Raw genomic sequence first — 11515 nt, 5'->3', positions numbered from 1 at the left:
ACCATGGCTGTGTGGACAGACAGGAGTGATGGGTGGACCGTGGTCTGGGAGAGACATGAGAGCTGAGTTCACCATGGCTGTGTGGACAGACAGGAATGATGGGAGGGCTGGAGAGGTTTCTAGGAGGTAGGTGTTCACACACTTGTTACCGTATGTGTGTGTATGAGGAAGCCAGAGGCAATGAGAATGACAGGGGAGTTTCTGGCTTGGGCCACAGATCGATGCTTTTACCTGAGGTGGTAAATCCAGAGGTGAAACAGGTGTAGGAAGGAAATAATGAGTTCAGTATGGGACATGCTGGGTGGGGATAGCTGGGAAGTCCAGGTGGAAGTGCCTGGCAGGAAGGGTGAAGTTAAGGTTCAGAGTTCAACAGACACATTCAAGACAGTGGAAGGAAGGAGTGAAAGAAGGAAGGAGAAAGGGGAAGGAAGCAGCAGAACTGAACCAATTCCTTCCAACACACCACACTTATATAGTACTCATTCCATGATCTTAATACTTGAGCTCTTTGCATATGTGTCAGTATCCCCACTGAACAGTGGACTTAGGGCAGTCTTTTCCTCCCTTGTATTTGTAACTCAGCGCTTAGCCTGGAACCAGCAATACTAGCCATTCCAGAATATTTGTTGGGTGAACAGCCCCACTTAAGTAAAACACTCTTCAGGGGTAGAAGCCTTGTCTTCTGGTTCACTTAGTCTTCACAGGGCTCCTCAGTCCAGGCCTGGCGGCTACAAGACGATGAGGTAGAGGAGAAGGGAAGACCACACAGGACAAGATAAGGAAACACAGAGCAGATGAGAGGAGAGAAAAATAAGGACGTCCAAGAGTTGGCCACCAGAGCCGCCATTATTCCCTGACTGCTGTCCCTGCTGTGACCTTGGCGTTCCCACCCTCTAGCTTCTGCACAAATCATCCTCCAGCCAGGAAACCCACCCACCCTGTTTTTCCGGTTCCGGCTCTGCTCCCCACCCCTGCAGGCTCTGAGAGTGTGGAAGAAGCCCTGTCCCTGGGAGCCCTGTTCCAGGGCCTCTGGGGTTGGGGGACCTGAAGCCAGCCCCCCTCCTCGCTGTGAGCCTCTGTCCTCACCTGTGCAATGAGGGTACAGACTAGGGTGGACTCTGGCTCCTCCGTGACCCAGCGCCTCTGGTTCTCTCTGCTCTCTGCCTCCCCTCAGCTCAAAGGGAAATCTACCAGCACGACTTGAAGTGTCCCCATGGGGCAAGGGAGTACTTTTCCCTGTTGCTTTTCAGTCGCCCCCACTCCGTCTCTCTCTCTCTCTCTCTCTGACCCACAGCCCTCCTCCAAGCCCAGCAGCCCAGGACCCTGCCTTGCACCACAGGCAGGTTTCAGAAATCAGGGTCAACTCTCTGGGGGTCTTTCCAGACAGTCCCAGGGCACCCAGAGCCCAGGCTTCCAGCCACCAAGCTGTCGGCCACTCAATTGTTCTAGGTGAGTCACTGCCCAGCTCAAAGATAAAGGCTGGGAGGGGAGCTATGACCACCCCTCGGGCCCACCCTCCACCAGAACGGGCTTTCTGGGGAGCTCCTACTCTGAGGGGCAGTCGGTCCTCCCCCACCCACCCCACCCCCAGGCTCAGGTTGAGAGAATGGACAGGGCGGAGGGGGACCTTGGGCCCATCCCAGCGTGAACCAAGCCTGATATTTGCAGGCAGCAAGGGAAGCAAAGGAAAACAGGAGGCTGGATGAGGTCAGGGAACTCATGGTCCGCCCTGCTCCACACACCAGACTTCCCATGGATGCTGCCCCAGAACTCATCCAGGCTCTGTTTCTGGTCAATGCCCACCCAGCCGCCCACCTCCCGACCCATCCCAGAACTGCTGGGTCTGCTCCCCAGCCAGCGACTCCGCTGCCTGGCCCAGGGCTTATCACAGGGGCCCTCCCCCATCCCTGGTGGAGGGAGACTTTCCAAACCCCAAGGTGTGCGTCACTGCCATGATTTGCTCTTTTCTTGCCCTAATTAGCTGGGAGGGGTCATGTCACCTCACTTGACCAGGGTTGAAAACGGGAAACCAAGGCACTGAACAGGGAAGAGGATGCTACTGGAGCCCACCAAAGGCTAGGGCCTGGGGAGCAGGGCATTATGCCTGGGAAATCAGACCATGACAGTCCCCAGAAGCTAAGGGGCTTTATAAGGAAAACAACACCCTCGGCTGTTAATCGAAAGGCTGGAAAGTCGAGTCCACCCAGAGGCACTTAGAAAGAAAGGCCTGGCAATCTACTTCTGAAAAATCAGCCATTGAAAACCCTATGGAGCACAGTCCTACTCTGACACATACGGGGGGCCATGAGTCGAAGTTGACTCCAAGGTAACTTGTTTTGGGGCAGAACGAGAATGGCAGCAAGCAGAGGGAGGGGTGTTCACAGAAAGATACAGGAAGCCAAACACTGTAACCTGAAGTTTTGTAGAGAGGTGGAGGGGGGCAGTATGAACGCAAAATCTAAGGACTGCAAACCCCAAAAAGGCCCCACAATGCACAAAGGGGTCCTTGAGGGCAAAGGCTGGCAAGCCATCCCAGTTCCAGTTATTCAGCAGTGAAAACCAGAAGGAAGGAAAGAAAACCAAGAGAGTCATTGGAAATGGGTTTTCCTTGGTGAGTCAGGGCAGCAGGGATAGATGGTAGGTGGTTTTAGCTCAGGGAAGTAAACATTGGGGAAAGTTGGTTTGGGGGTCTGCTTCATGACTTGGTGCCTGGTTTACCCAACTGCCCACATCTTTCCTTCATCCGGCCTGTCAGAAGGTCGGTCATGTGGTGGTGGTCTGCTAGCCCCTACAGGAGGGTGTCTCCTTGAGGCCAGGGACCATCTCGAATAACAGGGCCATGGGTCAGATGCCCCATCAGAACAGCGCCCCTGGCCATGAGTATTAGCTGGGCTTGTACATAAGCAGTCCTGGCCCCAGGAAATGTCTGTTGAGTTGAAATGATTCCAATGAGCGTCCATTTAATGAGGGGAAATAAGTCAGTTAAGTCAAGTCACTGGTTTGACTTGTGGACAGAGGTGACTTTTCTTCGCCCTGCACTGGGGTCATCATGAGGCTGGAGCAGCATCTGCGGAGGCGCTGCCCTGCCTGCTTCCTGCTCATCCCAGAGCTGGTCCTAAACCCGGGATGGTCCCAGGGAAAGCAGCTGGGCCCTGCTGTGTTTTCACAACTCAAGACTACCTCTGGCATCAGCAAATAGCACCAGAAATTTTCATCAGAAACCAGGGGCAAAATAAATAAATAAAAAGATACCAGTAGCAGCTGCCCGCCATCACCCTAATTAAAAAAAAACATGCTGCCCACCATGGTCAGCTGTCTACAGCTCCCTGAGCTGAAGGTCACCAGTGGAGGTCACAGCCTTGGGACTCTTCAGCCCAGTGTGGGAAGGTTATCCGAACTGATGAGGCCACAGCTCGGAGCGCTTCACCTACACCCTGGGTCCCTCCACCCTAGCTGCTCTGGTCTTCAGGCACTTCCAACACCCCATCAGGCTCGTTCCGATCTTCAGGCTTATGAAATTACTGTCCTTTGTGGCTGGAAAGCTCTCCTGCCACATCTCACTGCTCACTCCTTGTCTTAGTTATCTAGCGCTGCTATAACAGAAATACCACAAGTGGGTGGCTTTAACAAACAGAACTTTATGTTCTCACAGTTTAGGAGGCTAAAAATCTGAACTCAGGGTGCTGGCTCTCTCTGTTGGCTCTGGGGGAAGGCCCTTATTCCTTGGTGATCCTGTGGTGTGGCATCTCTCTTCCCCATCTCTGCCTGCTCATTGCTTATTTAATCTCTTCTCTATCTCAAAAGAGATCGACTTAAAACACTCTACACTAATCCTGTCTCATTAACACAATAAAGAAAACCCATCCTAACTGGGATTATAACCACAGGTATAGGGGTTAGGATTCACAATACATATTTTGGGAGGACACAATTCAAACCATAACACCCCTTCACTTCATTCACATATTGCTCTGCCACCACCCCCTTAGAAAGGCCTTGTCTAACACCGTGTTATCTAACACCAAGTACCTACAATGCAGGTGACCCATGCACCCTGTCACTTTCTGGCACTTTATTCTACTTTAATTTTCTTCAAAGCGCTCATCTCATGTGAAGTTATATTATATCCTATGTTTTACTTGTTGGTTATCTGCCCCCTCCCAGCCCATCAGTCGCACACACACACACCCTAGGGTAAAACTCCCTAAGGACAGGAGTTGTCTTGCGCCCTGTTATCTCCCTACTTTCTTGAAAAGTGCCTGGCATATGGTAAGCTTTCAATAAATATTTACTGAATGAATGACATGTTAGTCCTTCCATGCCAAGATGACCCATTGGAGCTGCCATCAGGATTTGAGCTGCTTTTTCCAGTAAAGGGCGTGGGGTAGAGAGGACAAGTCACACTTCCTAGATACTCTTGTCACAAGGCCAACAACAATGCAGAGGTGGCATTAGTAGGAATGTGCCACGCCCTCTATGAGGCTCTCTACATGTATTAGTTCATTCATTCTTTACGAAAAACTTCTGCCATAGTTATTTTCATCCCCATTTAACAGAGGAGAAACCCAGGGCTCAGAGAAGAAACTTAAGTCAGCTTCCCAAGACCATTAACTAATCTACGGTGGTGTTGTTTTTGTTGTTGTTAGGTGTCCTTGAGTCAGTTCCGACTCATAGCGACCCCATATACAATAGAACGAACCACTGCCCAGTCCTGCGCCATCCTCACATTTGTTGTAATGTTTGAGCCCATTGTTGCAGCCGCTGTGTCAAACCATCTCATCAAAGGTCTTCCTCTTTTTCACTGACTCTCTACTTTACCAAGCATGATGTCCTTCTCCAGGGACTGCTCCCACCTGATAATGTGTCCAAACTACGCAAGACAAAGTCTCGCTATCCTTGCTTCCAAAGAGCACCTTGGCTGTATGTCTTCCAGGACAGACTTATTCGTTCTTCTGGCAGTCCATGGTATATTCAATATTCTTCACCAACACCATAATTCAAATGCATCAATTCTTCTTCAGTCTTCCTTATTCACCGTCCAGCTTTCACATGCATGTGAGGTGATTGAGAATACCATAGCTTGGGTCAGGAGCACCTCAGTGCCGGTAGAGCCTAGATTTAATTCACATCTGTTTGACTCCAAAGCTCAGCCACAAAGAAACTTCTTCCTGGAACAAAACTAGAGCAACTGAACCATCCCTAATTAAAATCTGCCCCTCCCAAAAGACCACTTGCCTGCTCCCTGCTTCTGGGGGCTATCAGACTGCCCAGGGAATGGCACTTTTGCCTCCCTCCACCACCCACAACCCTGACAGTTCATCAAACGCCTTGTGGAGAATAGGGGGAGAAGGACAAGGAGAGGGGAGGAAAGGGAAAAAGTTGCATGGACAGGCTGGGAGGTTAAATGCTCTCCTTTCTAAGTATTGTCTACCCAGTGTTATGGGGCAGAGAGAGGCTCACTCAGACCCTCCACCCTTTCCCTGAGTCAGATAGGCATCGCCTGAAGTTATCTCAGCAGAGAAGGAAATGGTCGGCCAGCGCAGCTGGACTCCCTGAGGCCCAGGCCGCCTAGGACAATGGGGCGGGGTTTCCGCTGGGACCTGCTGCAAGATGGGAGGCAGGGCCTGGCTGCCCGGGGAAGCTGAGCGTTAACAGGGAGACCAGCAGGCAGGGAGCCAGGGGCGGCAGAACCCCAGAGCTATTGACTCATGGCATATCTCAAGGACAGTCACTTCCCGTGTGGGAGCCTTTGTCTCCTCCCCAGAGGGACAGAACCATCCCACACTGGCTCCTCCAGGGCCCTGGGGAAATGGGCCAGGGGAAGGGAGAGAGGAGGCTGGCCCATTTAAGAAGAGCTGTGCTTTTCCATCTTATTAGTTTCCTTTTCCCAGTACTCTGAGAGCCTTCTCCTGGATATGACCTCATCTTAATCTTCACAACACCCTATGAAGCAGGGGCTTTGATTGTCTCCACTTCACAGAGGAGGATAACTGAACCTCAGAGGGGTTCAATAATATGCCCGAGTCACTTCTGTGCCATGCTTCTAATTTTGAAAGAAAACTAATTCTCCACTCTGCCTTCTTACAACCCTTTCTTTGCCATCAACAAATGCAAAGGCCCAAACCTTTCTGAGGAACTTTCCCTGGGAATGGGGATGGTTCTATTGTCTATAGTAGTCCCTGGTGGTGCAAACGGCTAAAGCACTCAGCTAACTGAAAGGTCCACCCAGAGGTGCCTCAGAAAAAAGTCCTGGTGATCTACCTCCAAAAAGTCAGCCACTGAAAACCTTACGGAGCACAGTTCTACTCTCATATACACAGGATCATGAGTCAGAATTGACTCAACGGCAACTGGTTGCTTGGTTGGTTCTATTGTCTACAAGGACCCAGCACAGCATGGACCCACTGGCAAATGTATGAGGATGGGGGAGTTCTGTTGTCTTTCACAACCCTAATTATATGGTTGCTGTTTGACATAATCTCTAGTCCTTAAGACCATTTGTTGAGCATGGCCAAGTCATCGCACACAGCTCATGATGTGGTGAGGGATTGGCTGGGCATTGGGAGAGCTGAATTTTAGCCTCAGTTCTGCTACTAACCAGCAGTGTGACCCCTGTTCTTCCATCTGTCAAATGGTGTAAAACCAACTCTCTCACTTCCGAGGATCATCGCAGGACCCCACGAGCTGGAGACTACATGCAATTGTGTATAAAGCCACCGGAAGGAGAAGGGAGGTGAAAGAATTGTAAAAAAGTAGGGAGGACATACGTGCTGTCAGGACTTGTCCAGCACTGTCCCACTGGGGACATCTAAATGGAAACACAGCCCAGAGGGAGGCCCGTCTCTGTTGTGAGCCTACGCAGGACATGGACACCTGAGACGGCATGCACAATGGAAACTATAGATAGGAAATCTGTCCATGGCCAGGCAGATAATTCATCTGCACCCAGTAAGCTCCAGAATCTTGTGCTTCTCCAGCTTGTTGGCCAAAGAGGCTCAGTGAACACACACAAGACTCTAGAACTGTTGCCAACAGAAATAACAGAATTACCTTGTAAGACCACATCACCTTTAATGTATTGTTGCTGAAGAACCTCTATGGACAGACTCCGTAGGTACTAGTCACTTATGCTGAAAATTAACAGATCAAATTTGAACAGGGCATTTGAGAGCATCAGGACCAAAAATCAAACTGATTTTGCTGGGTGTGACCCTGGTACCCCAGCAGACCCTTTGAGGTTCCTGTCAACTCTATTTTTGTCACTACGTCTGGGAAAACTGAGTAAATTTCCTTTTATTTGGAACCAAGCCCAACTCTGAAGTTGGGTGGATATAGCCACACTTCCGCACCCAAGTTTCCGTAGGTTTGAAAACAACGCTGTGTGTTGCAGAGAACAGCTGTGCTAACAAGCACTGTTCTTATCTGTCCACGCCTAGTCCTGCCGGGGTGTCCTGGAGAGCCAGGCCAGTGACTGAAGAGTGACCAGTCACACTCAACTGGCCCCCGGGGACAGATGGGGACATGAGTCAGAGTTACAAAGAGGTTAGATCATCAGATAAGGAGCCCCTGGAAAAAACTGTTAGGAAGGACCACAAGACTGTTCATCAGCGAGAGGTGTTCAGCATGAGGGACTCACCCCAGAACTGTCTCCAGAACCTTCTCCAGAAAGACTGGCCTGACTAACCTCACCCCGTCTGAATCATCGCCTTCCTGAACATTTTCAGCACCTCTGTCTGAACGGGTGCCTGTGAGCGTTCTGGACTCTTTGGACCCAGATCTAGCTCCCTAATCGGCTCTAAGACGCCGGAGGGCAGCACCGTCTAGCTATCTGCGTGTCCTCCTCTATAACACCCAGTTCAGGACGGCACTACACAAATATGGGCCTGTTGTCAATGCTGGACCCTTCTGCACCCACCCTGGCTGCACATGAGCCACCGGGAGCCTGAGGGAAAGCCCCTGCCATGGGCTCACTCCGCAGGTTCTGGTTTGACTGGGATAGGAGGGGACCCAGGTCTCGGTATTCTTTAAACGTGCATCCAGGGCTCTAGAGTGTGGGCACCAACTTGGAGCCAGAGATTCCTATCTCTCAGGGCTAAGATGTTGACATAGGTAGCCCAGGAGGGAGGTGGGAGGATCCCTCCCGTGCAGCCATCTTAAAGAACCAAAGAGATCAACTTAGTACTTTATGAGACTAGGGCCACTGGCTTGGGGAGGGACGGCTGGCTGCAGATTAGAACCTTCCACCCTTCCTCTGCTTTGCAGAGAGACCATGACTTCTAGACAAGGGAGACATGGTGTGGCACAAGCACTGACCACCAGACCAGATTACTGACCATCAGGACAGACACCAGCCACACCCACATGTATCTGCTAAGTGCCAGTCCATCTTCCAGGGCCTCTGTGCTCACCCTATAAAGCTCACCACAACCCTCAGTACACAACAAAATGCTCAGTAAACACTCAATGTTCTTATTTCTAATGATCCTTTTGAGATTAGAAAAATGAGACCTGCCCACGGTAGGAAATTAAGGAAAGCATAGGAAGAAAAGTGAAATTACCCCCAAACCACAAGACAAGCCCCACTAACTCACACACCACAGTACCTCACACTTCTTCCCAGAAGCCCACGGGCGAGCCCCCATGTGGTCTCTGGAAGGTTCCTTCTCTGATGGGCAAACTGCCCACCTTCAGTCTGGGGAGGACCATCCCCGTGACCCTGGAACCTTCTCCAGGCCACTGTCTATCACTCATTCGCCCTGAGGGATAGGAAAGCTCAGGAAATCTGAGTCTCATCTGAAGAGCTGGGAAGTGAGTAACTAGGCAGGGACGGTTTTCCAACAGCAGACTCAGTGGCCAGCAAGATGTTCCCAGAGTGCTTGCGTGTACAGGACTGTGGGGTACAGAGATATGTTATCCTAGCCCCTGCCTTGAGGACTTCACTACAGAGCTGAGGAGAGCTGAGATTAAGTGAGCTCATATATATAAAGTGCTTAGACCAGTACCTGGAACACAGTAAGCACTCTGTAAGTGTTTCTGATAATCTTATTTTTATCACTCAAGAGAGTGGTAAAGATCAAAAAGGCTCTTTGGGATTTGGGGTGGTTGAGAGCTAGCCCAGAGTCCCAAGAATGGACAAAGGCCCGAGGCCTGCACTTTGAGCCCTGGTAGCACAGTGGTAAGTGCTGGGCTGCTAACTGAAAGGTCACTGGTTCGAACCTACCAACTGCTCCACGGGAGAAAGGTGTGGTGGTCTACCCCTGTAAAGATTACAGCCTTGGAAACCCTGTAGGGCAGTCCTACTCTGTCCTATAGGGTCACTCTGAGTCAGAATCAACTCAACAGCAGTGGGTAGGTGGGTTAGAGCCACTCCAGGGTGGGCGGGAACTCAGCAGGCTGCCAGGCCAGGCTCTGCACACACCACCACCTCCCTCTCCTGGCTGTCAGGTGTGGGGGTTGAAAGTTAGGTGGGAGTCCCCTGGGCAGATGTAAGAAATGACAGGCAGGCTCAGCTCAGCTGACACAGGCGTCTGTCTGCTGCACCAGCTCTGGCTCCACGCGCTGGGTGAGAGCAGCAAGCCGAGGGAAATCCCGGCGAGGACCAGGAAAGGCCCCATCGCCTTGGAGGTAGATGGGTTTTTAGAGTCTGAGTAGGGCAGGAAGGGCCGAAAGGCCTGGCAGCCCACTGCCGAGGGAGGGGCAGAGTGCAGGGGTGGGCAGGGCCGGCCACTAGGCAGGGAAGTCAGAGCTTGTGCAGCTGGTGGTGGATGTGTGAATGGCCCTCCTCCCCAGCTCCACAAAACCTCCAGGAAAAGCCACACATCTCCCCAGCACTGGGGAGCTGGTTTGTATTTAGAGGCTGTAACAGAGTGGCCCAAGCCTGGCACAGGACAGACACAGAGCCGCCTGGGGCCAGGGCTCGGGCTCACAGAAGCTGCCCTTGATGTTCCTTTCAAGTCAGCCACACACACACAGAGAGGCTTGGCACGCAGTGGACTCCCAGGCAGAAATCAGCCAGAAGAGGCAGCACTGAAAGGATCCCACAGAAGGACCCTAAGGGATGCAAGACCCCACACTAGGGGTGGCGGGCTGTGCAGAGGTGGATATAGGGGCTGCCGCCCACTAGGATAATGTTTGTGCAAGAGGCTTCCAAGCAAAGCCCCTCCACACATGCATATGTATCATTCATGGGATAGCAGGCCCAGGGAAGAGTGATGGAGGCGGGGTGGGCCCTTCCTGCCATCCTTATCTGCCCAGAGGGGTGCTATGCCCAGGCTCCTGCCTCACCCCATCCCCGCCCAGGACAGGACCATAATTCATACTCCGCCTCCTGCTTCAGAGGGGCTTTTGTGGAGAAGCCGCAGTCCTAACCTGTACCAGTCACCTGCCTCCCCCAAGCTCTGTGGATTAGGGCATGAGGGGCTCCTGCATTCCTTCAGGCCCCTCACCTCCACTCCCCTGCCTGTGGCTGCCTCTCAGCCTCCGTGGGCCAGGCCCAGGGCTCTAACGGCCCCAGAGAGAAGGTGGGGTAGCATTTTAGCTGAAGAAATGAGGAAGTAAAACCTTGAAAGAAAAAAATTGCCAACCAAGAATAATTTATCCTACAAAACTCTCTTGCAAATAAGATGGTGAAATTAGGACATTTCCAGAGAAACAGAAATTAAGGGAATTTGTAAAAAACAAACCAAACTTACAATTAATATTAAAGGGAGTCCTTCGGTTAGAGAACAAAATCAAACAGCAACCAGAGTCTAGGACACAGGACAGCATCAGCCAGATACCAACCTAGGTAAAGAACTCTCAAGAATAAAAGAAAGCTACAAGACTTAAAACAGGAAAACAGAGATGTCAATTCGAAATGACGACAACGTCAAAACAATAAAAGGGGGAATAAACCGTGTAGGTATAGAACTTTCAAATGGAGAAGAAGTCAAGGCGATATCGAGTAATAAAAGACTGGCTCAAACTTAGGAAGATAAGGGTAAATTTCAAGGTAACCACAATGAGTTAACAAATTTACTCATCAGAATAAAAAAGAAGAAAAATATAAAGACTCAAAAAACCAAAAACCAAACCCGTTGCTGTCAAGTTGATTCCGACTCAGAGCAACCCTATAGGAGAGTAGAACTGCCCCACAGGGTTTCCAAGGGGCGGCTGGTGGATTCAAACTAGCAACCTTTTGGTTAGCAGCTGAGCTCTTAACCATTGCATCACCAGGGCTCCTCCTCGTAAAGACTCAATAAATACAAAATCTGTAATAACGAAAGAAAAGAAATCCACAAACAAAAGGAGCCCAGCACAGGAAAGTAAGAGCAACAAAGAAAACATAAGCACCACGAAGAAAAAAAAAAAAAAAAAAGCAAAAAAAAGACAGCCCCAAACTCAAACTTATCACAAATTCGCACGCCACATAAATGGCTTATATGCACCCCTAAAGAGCAGAGAGTGGCAAAACGGGTAAAAAAGCACAACCCATCAATATGCTGTCTACAAAAGATACACCTTATACACAAAGACA

The sequence above is a fragment of the Trichechus manatus genome, unplaced genomic scaffold (assembly GCF_000243295.1).
Source record: "Trichechus manatus latirostris isolate Lorelei unplaced genomic scaffold, TriManLat1.0 scaffold00097, whole genome shotgun sequence".
NCBI lineage: Eukaryota > Metazoa > Chordata > Mammalia > Sirenia > Trichechidae > Trichechus > Trichechus manatus.
The sequence above is the reverse complement of the archived record's forward strand: the minus strand, read 5'-3'. Positions refer to the sequence as shown.